This window comes from Podarcis cretensis, assembly GCF_951804945.1.
Source record: "Podarcis cretensis genome assembly, chromosome: 4".
In the NCBI taxonomy this organism is placed as follows: Eukaryota; Metazoa; Chordata; class Lepidosauria; order Squamata; family Lacertidae; genus Podarcis; species Podarcis cretensis.
In genome coordinates this window covers 33,093,983-33,112,843 of record NC_137173.1, presented here as the reverse complement: position 1 = coordinate 33,112,843, position 18,861 = coordinate 33,093,983, and the positions used below count along the sequence as shown (strand labels likewise).

At 39.9% G+C, this 18,861-nt stretch overlaps 1 protein-coding gene across 14 annotated transcripts in view; it reads right to left on the bottom strand.

The window, feature by feature from the left end:
• The window catches only part of ZBTB20 (zinc finger and BTB domain containing 20), a 504,516-nt gene that overhangs the window by 222,691 nt on the left and 262,964 nt on the right, over positions 1 to 18,861 (bottom strand). Inside the window, exon 1 of one of the 14 annotated variants that reach the window (XM_079973670.1) lies at positions 8,917 to 9,035. The exons of the other annotated variants lie outside the window; for them this stretch is intronic. The gene's annotated coding sequence lies outside the window, so the exon portion shown is untranslated. Of the gene's footprint in view, positions 1 to 8,916; positions 9,036 to 18,861 lie in introns of those variants that run through there. 14 annotated transcript variants of the gene reach the window in all.

The window sequence follows — 18,861 nt, the reverse complement described above, 5'->3', positions numbered from 1 at the left end:
ATATTCCACTCTTTTTTAGACTATAAAGAGTCTATATGAAAAGGCACTCATTCTCAGATAAATTTGTACAATTGTTTTCTGCTACATAACTTAAATATTGCAGTGAAGTGAGAAAGGTATGGGTGATTTCTCAAGGGAAAAAAGTGTTTAAACACTAGTTCGGCAAATGGCGTTGGCATATTATTGCTTCTAAGCCTTACAATTCCCATCTGTAAAGTGGGAATACCAATGGCCTGCATATGACAGCAGCCACGGTGGCTGGAGCTGAAGGGAACTGCAGCCCATAATATCTGAAGGGCACCAAGCTGGCTACCCCTGTGCTAAAGACACATCAGCACGTAGTCGCTAAGGTCTAGGGAAAAATTATTATATAGGCTTGGAGTTTCAAATTTTCTTTGCTTTTTAATTATTATTAGTTTGCTGCAATGGTAAATAGGGTCTACCTGGGCAAATAAATGGGAAGCTGAGCATTTATAGAGCTGGAAAGTGACATGTGAGATGTAGAAAAGGAAAAAGGGTGTGGGATATTAGAGGAATGAGCAAGAGCTTAAAATGCCATTTGTCATCTGTCAATTTGCTGGGCAGGATCCACTGAACAAGCCCTGTCAGCAGAATCCCTGCACAAGGACTTCCACTTGCACAACGGGGTTTCCCATCCTCTCCTGCCCCCCATGCACCCTGAAATTGGCTATGGGGAGGTCAGGAGAACCGCTACAACTGTGCATAGGGGTTGAGGGCATGACCATTCTGTCTGGTAAGCCACAGTGCTTACACTGATGGAACATTCATCCATGGTACTGTTATGAGTTTGTAGGTGCCTTGACTACCCTGAATTCCTGGGTCTAGTAGGTGTTTTAGGTTAATCAATGCTTGGAGTATTGAAATGGGCTGCCAGGTGCAGGATTTGGCAAAGTGCTAAAATACAGGACCAAATTGGTTTTTCAGTACTCAGGAAATCAGCTGGGAGAAGAACCATCAAGGAGACCAAAGGCAGGTGATGGGCTCTCTGCCAGTCGGCATGTGGGTGGAGCCCCGCGCTGAGCTCTGGGTAGAGTTTCTAGGAAGGAATTTTTCAGGATTTCAGTATGATATAAGTTGGAGAAAAATAGTCAGTCTGTTAAAACACATCAAGCTGGAGAGAGGGGAACAGAGCACGATGTGGGCTGACAGTTTGAATTGGAGTCTACAGCAATGGGAGAGATGGGACCCTCTTGGAGTGTAATGCTTTGAACTGCTCCATCATAGGCTCATGTTGTATATATGTGTAAATAAACCATAAATTATAAAGACACCCTAGTCCCCACTGTGCCTCATTGTCCAAAAGGAAACACAGATCCCGGGTAAGCAACTGGAGCTCCTGGAATCTGAGTGCTGTGAAGAGTGGGGTGGTGGGAAAATGTAACAGTATAATGTTGAATTCCACCCATCATATTCAGCACTGGGTGTAAGAGATATGTCTCATTTTTAAGCTAACATTTTCTTTACGCCAGATTTGCTTGATCACAAGTCAACAGCTCCTTATGCCACTATAAAGCATCTTGCCCTATACTGCTCAAGGATAAATATATCATTTTCTCCAAAATATAAAAACGTTCCGGTTCTGCAACAACCTACCCTGACCCTCACTTACTCTAATTTTTATTATTATACCCTTGTTTACAGCTTTAGTTTCCCAACCGACAGACAAGTACTGTTCACTTAATTGAGCCCTGCCCTAGAGCACACAGCATCTCAGAAAGAGGATGAACACAGAGACAACACAAAAAAGAAAAGTGCTCCTGTACTTTAGTTTGCTTAGCAAGCTTGAAGACACACAGGATATCTTAAAAATTGAATGTACTACTATCGTCAACTACTCCATTTGCTCATAATGTTATATAACAACAGGATATAATGATCAGGGTAGATATCTGGATAGTAGTTATATTTCTTGGTGGCACAGCCTGGAAATGTCACCACAGGGAAAGTAATTTTTCTTTTGCGTGTCTACATACAAACACACTGCATATCTGAAATTCACTCTCACCTCTCCTAGTGTGATATCTCATTAACATTACAGTTCCTATAAAGAGATTAAATCAAGGCTACAAAAAGTTAAGTGCTTTCATATAGCCACACAGCAAATGCACTGAAATAAGCAAGCCTTTTGGATTTCTTCTGCAACTAAAAACATTTCACACCAATTACAATTTCACTGGAATCCAGAATAAATAATAAATCACAGAATTTTATAATTGGAAGGCATCGTGCAGGTCATCTATTCAAACCCTTTCTTGGCTGCAGGATCTGCAATGTAGGTTGCCACTGCAGCATCCCTGACAGAAGATACCCAGCATCTGCTCCTGCAAAAGAGAGCTCCTGAACAACAATGGGTAAATCTGTCAATTTTGGTTTCTTTCAGTTTCTCATTTTTCCAATCTTAAGTACAGTTCACCACGTTTCCATCTCAGTTTGCTATAAAAAATAAATTCAAAATCGTAAAATTCATTAGCATTTTAGTGTGAATTTTTCCATACACATATTTGTATGCAGTTTTGCTCAATATACAGAATTTTGCAGAGCTAGTCTCTCTAATAAAATGCACCTTCGTGATATTATCATGAATGTAAGCATTTAATATGCATTTTTGTACCCATAATGTGGCTGGAGAACTGAACTGCAACATTCAAAGAAATATGAATTTGGAAGGATGACGGTTTCGTTTCACACATTATTTCAGAAGGAGCAAGTTAGGTAGGTTTGCTTTTAAATGCAAACTTAATTTATTTTCTCCCGCATCCCTACTTCTGAACCAGCTTTTGTCAAGCAGTTCTTGTCATTAGGAAGTTTCTCCTAATGTTCACTAGAAATCTAGTTCCCCACAGAGTTCTACCCATTGCTCCCCTCTGGAGCAATAAAGGACATGTTAGCTCCATCTTATGCATTACAATCCTACACATGCTTGAAAATTAGTTTCTATTAGCTCTATAGCCTAATTTTTTTAAAACACACACACACACACACAGAGAGAGAGAGAGAGAGAGAGAGAGAAACTAAGGTGCAGTTCTCCAGTCTTTTACACATGCAAATAGAAGAATTATCTAATTAAGATATTTTCAGTGAAAAGTTTTCTTTTCCACGGTGTGCGTGTGCATATGGTGTTTATAAACTGTCTTTTAACATTTAGATATTTTATTCATTTTTCCACATGGTACAAGTAGAACACATATCACTGTTGGAAAGATACCAATCAAATAGCATGGCGCTGAATCTAAGGAACTCTAACAACAGAGGGCTGAACCAGCAGCATAATAGGGAGCACAAGACACTATCTTTTGAAAGCAATACAGAACCTTAGAGGAGGTGCTTAATACACAGAGGGTAACACTTTATCAAGCTTTAGCCCTGTCCTCTGAGGAGGAGCAGGTGGAACAAAACAGCAGATACGTGTACTTCTAGCTACCGCAAGAAGCTGTTGGTCACAAACATCTGTATCCCAGGACCATAGGTCTCCACACCAGTTGATTGGGTTCTCGGCCCACTCTCAGATTCTGCTCCCCAATCCCCTTCAGAAGCATAAAAATAGATGAGATGATTAACCAAAAAGAGCTTCACAATTGCCACATGAGGTGTGGGAATAACAGGCAATCCCCTGTCTGAAGGCCAGGAAGTAGGTGAGCTTCCAGTCTGAGCTGTTTCACTGCCGAAGCAACAACCTCCACAGAGTTCCAAGTTCAGCCTTTCTGAACTGGGAAAATAGGCACATTTCATTTTAAAGATCTAAGCTCTGGTCACAATACTCATAAACTGGACCATACACTGGTCACAGCTTATATTAATCATTGAGTCACAGGAAAACTCAGCAGGACTTAGCAGCTAAATCATTTTGTACCACAAGATGGTAAATGTATGGATGGATATGAAGGCTGCCATAAAACTATGTTTTGGAGGATCAGAAAATAGCTCTGCGTTCACACACTTCCACCATGGTTATGGGCTGTAGTCTTCATGCAAACCACATTTTTCCAGTTTGGATGTTATACTAATCAAATCAGGAACTTACTTATTAAGCTAAGTGTGTGGTGTGAGAGCAGGGGGAATGTGTGCTCCCAATCCTCCAAATGATGGATTGAAGGATCAGAAACCTTACACGTGGATCAGTTAATGGTAGCTATCTACTCACTGGATAGATTATACAGCTGTAACTTACAAACAGAAAAGGTGCCTTGGATGTTAGCAACTTCCTTTCCTGAACGCAAAGTTCTTTTGTCAGGATTTCAGATTGTGCATGAAGATTTGCTTTATTAGGCTATTTCCAGGTAGGTGTTTATTGCAGGATCAGCGCTCCTCATGCATGCAAGCTTTTGGCAGCATCTATATGATGTCATTGGGAATAAAATGGCAGCCTGTTTCCAATGGAAATCCAGCAAGTTCTTCAAAAAAGCAAACAAATCTGTTACCATCAACTTGTTGCACTATTTGCCAATTAAGACCCTATCTGAAAGCACCCCAAGTCCCACCTTTTTTAATGATCGCTTCCTTCACCCTGTTTGTATGGGTGGCATTTTGGAGAATCACACCACTCTGCCTACTAAAGCCATTTATTATTTGTAGGAAGACAGTGGAAAACTTTAAGCACATGCCTATGGGCAACGCAACCCTGAAGAAAAGGGCAATTACTGCTAGGCGGTATTTTCAGCTTAAAACTCCTATGATTTAAATAGCCACTTGAGCTGTGCTCTCGCAGTTTACCATGCCAATAGAATACCTAAATGAAATTACAACCTTCTGATATGCAGCAGGGTTCCCGTTCTTTACTGTGTAATATACACGGCCGGGAGAAATTGCATGACAGTTTGCTAAGGCAGAGTGTATCGCAAGAACGTTCTCCCCCAACATATGATTATGCTTCTTATTTCCTGGAAAGCACATCTAATGATGTACGGCACGCATGATACCCATGTTTTGGTGAACTCGAGACATGTGCCCTGAAGTATACTGCCACAACCCTTCAGCAACACAGCTCCTCTGTAATTTGCACTGACTTTGTTTTGCCAGCAGCGTTACCCCACGCTAGCATGGGATCATAATAGAAAAACCTAGAACATGCAGAGAGGAAAATAAAAGCAAATAATACATCTATGGGGGTATCTTATTAGATGCATTTATTAGCCTATTTTATCGTACCAATCATTAAAGCATTATGAGGATCTCCCCTGAACTCAGGAGAGTTTCAAGGCAGCTTATGATTCCGCATGTAAGGCTGCTCTTAAAAAAGAAAAAAGAATCCCCGCTTACACACCAGAAGTTAATGGTAGAAGTTAAGCTTGTTGAAATACACACACAATAAACATATGACTACACAGAAGAAGATAAAAAGAGCAAAACAGTTTCACAGCCATATACTTGCCCAAGCTGACATAATAGGTTTTATCTTCCACCTATTCCTCAAGTACTCAAGACAGTATACAGGTCTTCTCCCCTTTTTATCCTCATAATTCCCTTAACAACTTGAGACCAGTCGACTTGCCTTACCCCACATGTTCTCACTCAACTGCTTTGATTGGTGGAATTGGCACTGCTACAGGTGCCACAGTCTGCATTTGTAAGAAATTGATTGTTTATTGTGGCAGCACCTGCACTTTGGGACTCCCTGCCTATTGAGTGCTTGCTAAAGCCCTTCTTGTTCAGACAAGCCTACCCAGATGTCAAGAAAGTTGTTAATCTGTGTTAGTATTTTAACTTTTGTATGTTTTCTCACTTTTATTGTTTTATCTTTTTGTAAAGTACTTTGAAGTTTTTTACAATAAAGTTGTGTATACCTTTTAATAAATAAATAGATAGTGACCCTGTGAGGAGGCTTAGACCAAACTTTTTCCCTCTGGGAATTAAAATTTGCTTGCATCACACTGAATTTTTTATTGATAAGAAATACGTTGGAAAACCAAAAGAAATGCTTGTTTTGTAACATAGAACACTACTACTTTATAATATGATCATGGGACATCCAGAAAGTATGAAACAATTCAGCTACATATTCTATTTTTTTTAATTAAAAAACCTCGTTATGATACTATACTATACTATACTATACTATACTATACTATACTATACTATACTATACTACAATGAAATGTTTTTATTTTTATTTTTGGGGGATTGTCCTTGAATCTTACCACCACACTTGCTATCCTCTCATGCCACACCTGTTGTGAACCAAATGATGGCAGAAATGTGACTTGGCCTGACGGGGGGATAGGTGACTTGGCCTGTTTGGGGGATAGGTTTGGTGGCCTCTTCAGAGACTGTTGCCAAACTCAGCATGAGGGTTCCCAAGGTGAAAGCAGTGGTCTTCATCACTGTTGGGATGCCAGACACCAATTTAAATAAAGATGGCAGACCGAAACCTGCCTTTGAATTAACTTCCCCCAAATATTTTGATGGGACCAAGCTAGCAAATTGCACTACTCATTTAAAAATCACAATTTTGTTTGGTTTCTAAAAAAAATTATGGGCAGGCCAAGCACTTTCCATTAGCATAATATGAAATATATATGAAAAATTGGGGAAAAAATACTACCTTTCTGGGCTCCCTGGCTACAAAAATGGCAGAGAGAAACAGATAACCTCAGGTGGTTGAACAAAACAGAACAATAATAGCCTATTTTCATGATGCAGATTCAATGCTACTTGTTTCCATGCTCATTAATAACTTAGGGAAAGAGAGAAGCAACATTTTCAGTTTGATGGAAGTGTTTTGAAGGAGCACATATTCACTACATTTCAGGGCATTTGTTTCAAGGCAGTGAATGAGAGTTCACACCAAATCTGTATACCTAACATGTTTTGTGTGTCTTCACCTAGATAGCACAATGCTAAAAGACAGGAGGTCATAAATCATTATAAAAATCCCCAAAACTCTACTGATTCCTATTGGAAATAAACCATGTGTCATTTGCCAGAAAATATGTACCATACTGTTTCCACTATCTGATGTATACACTTTTCAGCACTAGTGGAGAAACCCTTGAACTCTCTCAAGAGCCTCTTTCATCATTCACAAAGCATTATTTAGCTGCGGAACTCAGAATTTCCATAAAATTAGCATTTGTATACTGGTTACAGTTCGCAGCAATAAAAATGGTATATACTACTTAGAATTAGTTTACTATTTTCTTGGTGGCAATTAGGGCATAACCCACATTAAGAAGCAGTTGCACTCATTGTGCTGAGTGAAATCCAGTGCTCCCCCCCTTAAAAAAATGTTTAGGGGGGTACTCTCATTTTCCTACTCATATTGAAATACTGCTCCTCAATGAGGCCAAACTTAGATTCACAAAATGTTTAGGGATATGCGTACCCCTGCATACCCCCAGAAAAAGAAAGCACTGGTGACATCTATAATATTTTTACATAGCAAAACCATACTGTATAGATGATAGGTTTTACGTATATTAACTAATAACTGTTTTTGAATTTGGGTGGTACTGCCTTGTCTCTGAGTGCGTTTTGTAGACATCATGGTGTGGAATGATTTCCAGGAAAACGATCCATTCAGAAGTATTTTCCAGACAGAAGAAGTGCTTCATATTTAGAATAAGACCATTCATTCACCTAGCTAGTACAGTCTACTCTGTCTCATTAGTTCAAGGTGATTAAAATATATATTTAAAAATATTTAAAGACTGCAGGTGTTCCCTTTCAACTGTATTTCCCCCCCTTAGCTAAATATAACATGAAATTTGTCCTGCCTGTTCCACATTTGCAAACACTGATGTGAATTTGCCTTATGTGCAGAGGGTCCCAGTTTCAATTTCCAGGCAGGAATGAGAAAAAATCCTGTAGGTCTGCTGCCAGTCAGAGTAAACAATGCTGAGCTAGCTGGACTAGCTGACATAAGGCAGCTTTCTATGTAGCAATAGGTATTTTTTAATTGCTTGGCCTCTGAATAAGCATTTTAATTAAATCACTCCATGTATTTTATTTTTTAAGGTTTGGCTATGTCTCTCTAAGTTTTCACAACGTTTATAGGTCTGAACATGTTTTTATGGGCCAAACTAGATGTTGCAAAACTAGCACATGTATCAGACTCAAAATTTGAGTGTTTAAGAAGAAGAAGACGAAGCAAGCAAGCAAGCACGACAGGCGGCAAATTCGATTGGATGAGCAGGCGAAAGGGGAAGCGGCTGTGCAACCCTCTCACCTTTTCCTACTCAAAATCCCTTCCTCCATCTGCTTTTGAACCTGCAGGGAGAAATACAGGTGCCAAGCGTGTATCTGCATAGAAGATTCCCACAAAGCTTCACATGTGAATTATTCATATCATCTTATAAGGAAAAAGAACAGAAGGGTGAAGAGTTAATTTTATTTTATTTTTTTGAAAAAACCCTTCATGTGCAAAAAAAATTTAAAAAAAATGGAACTCCGATCTATAAACGAACTACTTTTTCCTCCTATTCCCAAAGGTTGCTTTTATAGAAGCATTTTCTTTTACTATGCATTCACTGGAGAGTTCCTTTTCTGCTTGGCTGGGCAATCAGGTATTCAGAGCATAATGTAAATGCTCAGAAACACAGGCATGAAAAGTTGCCAGACAAAGAATCCAAGTGAAGGATTTAACATTTTCTCTTCTTCCCGACCCCTTCCAACAGCACACTTGTGTCTCCTACAAGCACCTTGTTAGCTACTGCCAAGGCTGACACCCACTGGTGACAGCAGGAAAACCCACCACTGCAAGCTAAAGTCAACCTAAACAATATTGATTAGTCTGTCACTAGCAATTAATGTAGAGTAAAGCTTTCTCAGCTCTGTAAAAGCTGCTAAAATCTTCAGCCTCTAGTGTGATAAGAAAACAAAACAAATATTATATTTCCTGCTTTGCTTCGGAAGCACCAATAGCTGCAGCCACATCACAATGTCTGAATCCTCATCACTCACCACCACGGTTGTAGTTCCTGTTCCAAGTGATGACGAAGGAGCCTCTCTGCCTCTTGAGAGTGACAAGGCTTGGCTGCTTCGCCTGCCTCAGCTTTTTGAGTTCACAAGGATCCACAGGGAGTGCTGAGGCAGAGAACGCAGGGAGGGGAGAGGTGGGAAGGAAAATCACTGGAGCCTCTTAACGATCAAACTTCCACTAACTTAGAGGAAATGTCTTATAAATAAACAGAAAAAAGCAAAGCCCATTCTGTCCTGCCAGAGGAATGTACATTATTGCCTCTTGATGGAGCATTTTATACAACACCAGAGACGCAACCGTGTCTCTCGAAACAGCGTCTCTGAAATTCAGAGTGGGGGGGAGAGAGAAGGAAAGAAAGAGTGTGTGTATATGAGAGACAGAGAAAGGAAGAAACTATAAAAACAAACAATGCTGGGAGGTTCATGCAGTTTTCAGTAGGAAAACAAACTGTCCAAATTCAACAGCCTACTAACTTAATTGCTTTAGAACTAATAATCACGCAAGCAATGAATGTATTTAAGTTCCACTTTGCCAATCTAGGACTTGTGAAGTTCAAGGCAAGGGACAGGAGAGGACAGATAACTATAGAAAGTATTGATAGTATTGATAACGTGCCCTCCCCCTTCCCATCTCCAAATCCGGCCACTCGGAGAATTTTATTTATTTTTTAATGTATCAATTGTTCAGTCACAATTCAGAATTGCTTGAATACAGGGATAAGTATAGGCTAAGCACAGTGGTTAAATGTCAACTGCTTTGGAAGGATTGTGCAGACAGTACTGGCTTTAGAACATGCAAAGCGGGTACACAATATGTAGGTGGTCAGGGATATGGAGAATGTAGGGCAGGACCCTAAAAGCTGCTGCTGCAGGAGTGATCTTGTACTGGGAACAACAGGGACCAACCACTTTATTCCGTGGGGTAGATTGCAAGCAGAATGAACTGTTGGGCCGACTTCCACCGCTCTGCAGCACCACCTTCACAAACGGTAGGAGGGCACTTTCAAGCACAGAATAGGTAATCTGAGGAACTCATAGGGACCCACCTGACCTTATATAATTACTGTTCCTAGTATGTGCCTTTAATATGAGCAACGTGTTATCCAGAGTGGGCTGAGCTATCTTAAGAATTGTTACCATCAGCGAGTCCAAATAAATGCTATTGTACCCTGACCATTTTTAAGGAAAGGGCTGGTACTGTGATGTTTTTCTTGTAATGATCTATATGTTTTAATATATCATATATTCTATTAATGTTTAACTGTTTTCTCATTATTATTTTTAGAGCTAAGCTGCCTTGAGTCCCTGTCAGGGGAAAAGAGCGGGGTATATAAGTAAACATAAACATAATAATACCGTAAACAACTTAAAATTCTCACATTCTCAAGGAGGAAGGTGGTTAGCCCCCTCCTCCCAAGCAGCTTGAAAACATCCTTAGTCTGCATGAGATAAAAGTATCCAATAGCAAAAGGAGAACACAGCCTTGGAGAATTTAGGTGCTGAGATTTCATCTTTACCCTTTGTTTGATATCACCCTGATAAAGCAAAAGTTGATCTTGACTATCCCATGGAAACACTGGAAAAGTGAGAAATTGCTAACAAATCCTATTGTTATTAATGGGCCATGAGCACAATTAACTTTAGCTGGATTGGGATCATTACGTTTCCGAACTTAGAAGACAATTTATATACAGTACAAGAGAGTCAAGTTTTACTTCACTGAAATAAAAACTGATGGTTGTTCTTTAAAAAGCACTGGAGGGAAGAATGAGTAAGAACCTAAAGTAGGAGAAACTGAGTTTTGAGAAAATATTTTTAACCTCAGAACTCAGAAATAGAGCCAATGCTACCAAATGAAAGTTCATATTAGGCTAAGTGGATTTTGAACTTACAATGCCTCAATAAATTTTTTTGTATGGGTATAAATATAATTTGGCCCTTTGTGTATAATAAACACTACAAAATTAAATTAACAGCCTTGACATTCTGAGTATTTATTATTTACTATTATAGAGCATGTGTAAACAGAAAGAGGAATATGAGGCAGTGAGATACCAGCAACTATTGGGTCAACCAGACTTTGAAAGAATGGAAGCAGGTTTTCTAATTATTTTCAACCCTTCTTCAGATTTTGGTGCCCAACTATTTAATTAACATTTTGCCTATATCTGTGTCCTTCTTGCACTTATGATGCTCAACCAGGTTAATATCATACTAACAAGGCAACATGTATTCCACTTTTTTCTATTGTTCTGAAGTTCCAAAGCGTGTAGAAAAGTTTTTTAAAAGTAAGAAGACTTGTGTCTGGAATTTTATGACATGTTGGGCCAACCATGGCATTATTGCAATTGCTGTGTTCTTGTTTGGCGCTAAGAAAGTTATGGAAACTGTGTTTCTAAGCACATACAGTACATTTTCAGCTATGGATCAGGCCATTGGCAATAGGGTATTTGTACTTATCAGATATTCCTGAAAAATGGCAAATCCAGATTAAATAGGAAAGAAATGTGAGACAGCATTTTTATGCCAATGATGCTGTGTGGATGCTGAAGAAACATGAGAACTACTCTCAGAGTAAACATGAGTCTGGAAGCACTCTATGCTAGCAGGTAATCAGGAAATGCATCTCAAATCATTCATGGACAAAATTAAGATAAAATTTATGGTACAGTTTTGAGGCCATCATTAAGTTATTATTTATACCTTTCCTCCAAAGAATTCTATGAAGCTTATATGGTTCTCACCCCCCCCCCAAATCCATTTTATCCTCACAATTCTGTGAGGGAGGTTAGGTTGAGAGATAGTGACTGGCCCAATATCACCCGGTGAGCTATGTGGCCAAGCAGTAATTTGAACCCTGGTTTCCCTGGTCCTAGTCTAACACTCTAACCACTATACCACACTGGTGGTATAGATCTTTTGTGCCTATCCAATTAGTCCACCTAAACTAGCAGTGATTGGCATAGTGACCTCTACTTCCAAATGTGTGGCTCATGAGTAATTGGTACTTTGATTCAGACTGATGATCTCCTACCAACATGCTCTGTTGGAAGTACCCTTACCTGCAAGCAGTAACAATGAGATTTATTTCCAAATAAATGTGTCATAGATGGAGGCCACAGAAAGTAAACACAATCAGAGCAGGGCAGAGTTTCTTGAAGAAGAGGAGGAGGAGGAGGAGGAGGAGGAGGAGGAGGAGGAGGAGGAGGAGGAGTTTGGACTTGATATCCCACCTTTCACTTCCCTTAAGGAGTCTCAAAGCGGCTAACAATCTCTTTTCCCTTCCTCCCCCACAATAAACACTCTGTGAGGTGAGTGAGGCTGAGAGACTTCAGAGAAGTGTGACTAGCCCAAGAGGAAGTGAACCTGGTTCACCAGATTACGAGTCTACTGCTCTTAACACCACACTGGCTAAGCTAACCTAGACAGCTTTCCAGGATGACAACTAATGGAAAAGGGGAAAGACAGATATTGTTTCCCCTCTTTGGGATTCCAACATGCTAAAAAGAGAATCAGAATCATGTCATTTATTCTGCTATCACCTATGGTGCTGAAGTCACAGCTCCAATTCACATAACAATAAGAGACAGGAGGGCAATCACGTTCCTTCAGTATGCTGACATTTCCCATTTGTGCCCTTCTTCAAAGTTTTAATTTGGTAAAGGTGCTTTGCAGCTTGTCTTTTAACAGGTCACAAATAACTTGGGATGCAAGATCTCATATTTCATTTTCTCCTGCTGGTGCCACTAAATATTTCATCTACCTTTAAAACAGCAGACTCCTTTGGAAGGCCCTATCTCTCCCCCCCCCCTTTTATCTGCACTGTTTGCACACTGGTTCAGGGGATTTGTTCTTCAACATTAGACCAGTTTGCTCATACCTAATTAAGTAAAAGTAATCAACAAGCCATAAAACAGCTCAACGCTAGGTACTGTATTTGCTTTGGAGACAGTTTTAAAAACATATGTGAGATGTATGTGTAATACACAAGGCCACAGAAAGAGTCGCTTAGCATAAAGGTACCTGGACGAGATTTCTCTGAATCTTCAATTTCAGATTGTAGTAATTTAGCATGCACTCTGCTGGGTTGTTGTGGTGGGGTGTTTTTTTTGGGGGGGGGCTCATTTCACAAATGCTTTTTCAATATATTCTAACCCTTTTACAGTCAACAGAAAAATAGTATTGTGTATATAAAGTATTGCCCTTGCATGCCTAAGGGCTGGGGGTAAATTCTCCCCAACCAGTTTCCCACTTCCCTCAAGAAAACTCGTGATTTGCCATCCTGAATCTATTTTATTATTATTCTTTATTCTGAATTGAGTACCATTGGTTTGAACAGGACAACTCCAGGGTAGAAAGTTTGCCAAAGAGAGCTAAGTGCCTTATGTCTCTTCCAGTTCCTCATTTAAAAAATGAGACCTATTTCTTTTCTTCACATGATCACCACGTGGATACCTGGAATCTTAATGGCCAGAGACAATAGTGAGTAACGAGGAAGAAAATTCTGCCCTTTAAAACTTGCACACCTTTTTGAAAACTACAGTAAATAGTTTAATATTTGTGTCGCCTGCAGTATCATGCGTTCTTCATCAATATTTATGATACATGATAGATCTGTCCTATTAAACTAGGAACCGATAATCATTTGCCCTTTGGATATATGCAGTGCACTGACTGTGCTTATGTTTCAAGCGGCTGTGCAAATTCTGCTGCACTTAGCTGCCCATAATTTCACCTTCCCAGAGAAACTATCTTAAACAGCAGGAGGTAAGAACCACCACATATGTTCATTGCACACAAAATGGTCACCAGGTGGGGGCTCCTTGGAATTACATCCACATGACAGATGCTCTGTGCTGCAGGCTGTTTTTCTGCATGGAATATGGTCACCACTACCCCACAGATAAATCTCCACATCACTGCAAAGCATTCCTATATCTAATTTACAGTGGCACAGAGGCCATACACAAGGTCCTGCTCAGAGTATTCCAGTGACTATGTAGGGTACAGTGGTGCCCCGCAAGACGAACGCCTCGCAAGATGGAAAACCCGCTAGACGAAAGGGTTTTCCGTTTTGGAGGCGCTTCGCAAAACGAATTTCCCTATGGGCTTGCTTCGCAAGTCGAAAATGTCTTGTGAGTTCCTGCGGGTTTTTTCCCCTTCCCCCCCCCTTTTCCTAAGCCGCTAAGCCGCTTATCAGCTTATCAGCTGATCCGCTGATAAGCCGCTTAACAGCTGATCGCTAAAAGCCGCTAAACCGCTAATAGCGCTAATCCGCTAAGCTGTCAATGGGCTTGCTTCGCAAGACGAAAAAACCGCTATACGAAGAGCCTCACGGAACGGATTAATTTCGTCTTGCGAGGCACCACTGTAGTTGGTAAGAAGGGACTTATTGTGCCTAGCACCTTGTCTCTGGAATGCTCTCCCTTGAAATCTTCATTGTGTGCTTTCTGGAAAGCATCTAGAACTGTTGCTTTTACCTGCTGCTTTTAACATGATTTGATGCTGCTTTTCTCGATTTTTTGTTATGGGCCTTTTTCTTATTTCATATACAGTGGTAACTCGTATTGCGTAACCTCCAGGTTACGGAATATTTGGGTTACGCCGCAGCAAACCTGGAAGTGTATACTTCAAGGTTTCACCACTCACGCATGCGCAGAAGCGCTCTGCAGATGTGGCGCCTCTAGTTACGGATTTTTCAGGGTGCGCATGGCACCCCGAAATGAATTAAATCAGTAAACAAAGGTACCACTGTATTTGAGCTGCCTCATAAAGCTTTCTGTTAAGGTGTGCTGGGTTCCAAAATCAATAAATAATATTTCGTTTTCTTCCCTCCTCCCCAACTGGTTATTAACTGAAATAAATAAAAACTAAGTACCTTTGGTATATACTTGCTATTACACATTAATGGTTTGTTGCATGAACATAGGAAGCTGACTTATCCCAAGTCAAACTATTCATTGACAGGGCTTGATGCTGTCTCCTCGGGCTGGTGGCAGCTTTACAGGGTCTTTCAGGTGTGTACACCACTGGCTATTCATTTTGACACATCTATATTCCACTTTTTAGCCAAAAAAGCTCTAGAGCAGCTTATAGCTCAATGAAAAGCAAACCACTCCATGCCTCCTATCTTTCTCTTTCTGCAAAGTGGTGGATCTGGGACAACCAAAGGCAGCTGGTGCCTCAAAAGAATTGATGCTTCCTTTCTCTTCCTCTGCTGCAGTCTGATGTGATCCTTTTAAGTGCAAATGCCGGGAATTGAAACTGGGGCTCTTCTTGCATGCAAAGGATATGCTCTACCAGTAGTCCCCTTAATGTGACCCAAAATTACATAGCAAAAACCAGATTTGGGAATATTTCACAATGAAACACACTGCACTGCACTAACTCATCACCCAACAATTATAGCCTCTTTTTATTATAACAAGCACTCTTTTTCACCTCATAGAACTGAGTAACAGCAATAATGTCACAACTCAAGGCTACAGCAAACTTTCATAGTAACCAGGGCAAGGAAGCCATTAGCGAGTAGAACCTAATAGAAATATTTGGTAGAGATGGTTTCCTATGTGTCAAAGAATAGGAGAAATATATTAATAGGATAAGTTTAAGTATGCCCTGTCTACTTCCTTGAAAAATATGTTTTAAGAATATTGAACATGCAGAATGTTCTTTCTTCCGTATAACCAACTGAAACAAAATGAACTACGGACTTTACCTACCAGATAAAGAATATAGATACAGAGAGCATGGAAGAGCTTTGCATTATTATCAAGACATTTATAGCACCAAGATAAAATATTTGCATTTTAAATGAAATATGCTACTTCACTTTTTAAATGATTTGCTGCACTCCTTTGCATGGAAAACACTTAACAGGTCTGAAGGCACATGCCTGGGCCTGGTCAGTGTTTGAGTGGGAAACTTTCTGGAATCCCTATGAATACTACCTTGGGTTCCATGATGAAATTAAGAGTCTTATGCTCTACCTATTGAGCTATGTTAGAAAAGGCATGTGGCAAAAAAGGGAAGGGGAAAGCTATCCTTCTCTCCTGTCCTGGCCAAAATGGGCCAGGAAGGATTTGGAAGAAGCTTCACCAAGGAACCCACAACCACCATCAAGAAGATACGATTTATCTACCCATGAAGAAAAAGCCCCCTGTTCACTTATATTTTAAAGGTAGGAAGAAAGAATATGAAGGCGAAAAATACAGAGGTTACCCTATGTCCCTGAACTCCCTTTCCTAAATCATTGTATATATAAAACTGGGTCATTTAGATGAGAGGCATCAGTCATGCTTTGGAATAGGAAAGCAAACAATTTTCATTCTATTGTGCACTTGTATTTGAAACCAACTTTTCTGCTGTGACCCTCTATACTTACCCTGTCTGTTGCTCTAACCAGCAACATGCCTTTTCAATCTGCCTTCCTGGGGTCTGCATTTGATTACAGCATTCATGTTCTATTTAGATTCTTTTGTACCATGCCCTGTGGTGCTAGTACGAAAGGTGTTATTTATAAAATGTAATTCTGTTGTATTGCAATTTGGATTCAAAGAGGACAAGTAATATAAAATACTTAGTTTATTTAATAATTTCTTGGATTTATTAAATCAGGATCTTTACAAGATTAGTGCTGGGAGGTAGGAGGAGGTTATTAACTAATAAACAGGCTTCAGGCAACCCCTACTCCTCTACAGAATATACATTATTTAAACAGTTTCTCTTTGGAGAACCAAGATGTGCATCCAGCTCAAATTTCTCTTCTTGGTTTTTTTGTTTTTTAAGCATCAAGAAACAGACATTTGTTAAGATTTCTTGAGCTTATATTAGTTTAAAACAGGTCATTTGCAATTGTATTTTTCTCCCTTGCAGTAGCATTTGCGAAAAATCATCAGAGAATATCATATACGTCTGCTCACATATATACAGTTGTCTGCTCACTGGGAAGCTTGTGGCTGGCATCAGAATACACACTTCTAGGGAAAATGCCATGCATGAAGCAGCACAATTTCATCAGCTACTGCTTTTTTAAAAAGTGTTTGGGATTAAATCTTAATGTCTTCGGTGACACTCTTTTTCAAATAAACATATTTAGGACTGGGGCCACCCTTGCAGAATCCATTGCTGTTTTAGCTACTATCATGCAGGCTGTAAGTCCCAACAGTTATAACAGCATTCCATGCAGTTTTGCCCTATTCCAAGGCCACTCTGTCTGCCTTCAGAATCTCACCCTGCCCTGTGATATCTACCTCCCTGCATAAATATTCTTCAGCTGTCCTTACAGAACATGTCTGGGGCCATATAAAAGGTAAAGGTAAAGGACCCCTGGACAGTTAAGTCCAGTCAAAGGCGACAATGGGGTTACGGTGCTCATCTCACCTTCAGACTGAGGGAGCCGGCGTTTGTCCCAAGACAGCTTTCTGGGTCATGTGGCTAGCATGACTAAAACACTTCTGGTACAACGGAACACCGTGACAGAAGCCAGAGCGCACAGAAACGCTGTTTACCTTCCTGCCACAGCAGTACCTATTTATCTACTTGCACTGGCGTGCTTTCGAACTGTTAGGTTGGCAGGAGCTGGGACAGAGCACGGGAGCTCACTCTGTGGTGAGGATTCGAACCACCGACCTTCCGATCGGCAAGTCCAAGAGGCTCAGTGCTTTAGACTACAGCACTATATACATTTTACAGACTCAATAGTGTTGGTAATAGTGTGCTAAAGCAGCAGTAAGGATGACACCTGGATCCTTCCCAACAGTGGTGCAAACTAATAATCAAACTAACCGCCCAAAATATGACAATCTCCCTGACCTAAATAGGAACAAAACTCTTTTGCAAGCTACACCAAGGACACTTTTATCCGGCACAATAGTTTTATGTTCTTCTTCTAAGTGTGCCAAACCCTTAAGCTGGATCCCCATGAGCTGCTGTGCCAACTGTAACTAATTAGAATCTGATTGGTAGTTCATATTAAAAAAAAGAAAAGAAATGGAAGTTACTTGCTTTGGAAATTTGAATGGTATCTAAAGTAATGCAGAATAAAATTATTTTAAATTTTGAAATTAACAGTTGTATGTGGACTGAAGAGCATAATCCTATCATCACCAGTCTTTATCTCTTTCTCATGCTGTGTGTTGTTTTTGTATCCACCTTTAAAATCAAAATTATCTCTGATCCTAAATCAAATGTCAAGTAATTTGAGTAAGTAATTTTACCCATTTAAAATGAAGTGAAGCTTGAACTTGGGCAGTTGATAGTCTGTTAATTTGTCAGTAGAACAGGGTCTTTCGAAAAAGATACAGAACTCTAATATGCAAATATTCGAAAGCAGCAAGTCTGAATTTATTTCAAAACCCTTGTTTTAAACATTTTATTTTTATATCCATTTCTGCTTGAGTGGAGCAAAACAAGTGGAGCGACAGAGGAAGGCGTTTTCATTTCAAATATTAGGAATGAGCCAAGCTGTGGTTTGGGGTCAGATTTTCTTAAAATAATTCTGGCTACCAAGAGCAGCTAACAACAACTGACAGTTAAATTGCCATTGATGTTGTATATCACTTTGGGTGCTGCTGTGGCAGAGCATGCAACTCAAGATTAAAAAAAAAAAAAAATTATATTAAAAACACTTTAAAGCATTGGCCTAAATCCACAGAAACATGTCACCACATCATAAGCTGACTTAAAAATACACTACAGACACACACCACCAACTTGGGGAAAAGTCAAAAGCATTGTATAATAGGGAAGAGCTGATAATTGGGGGGGGGGGGGGCGAGAAGGAAAAACACAGCTGGGCCAGAGCAAGTCCTAGCAAGCACCTAAATGAAGCTGTCAAATCATGTCCCATATTAATCTACCACTACACCTTTTATCTTCTGTGGCAACTAAACCGGAACCTACCAAACTGAGTATAACACACTTGAT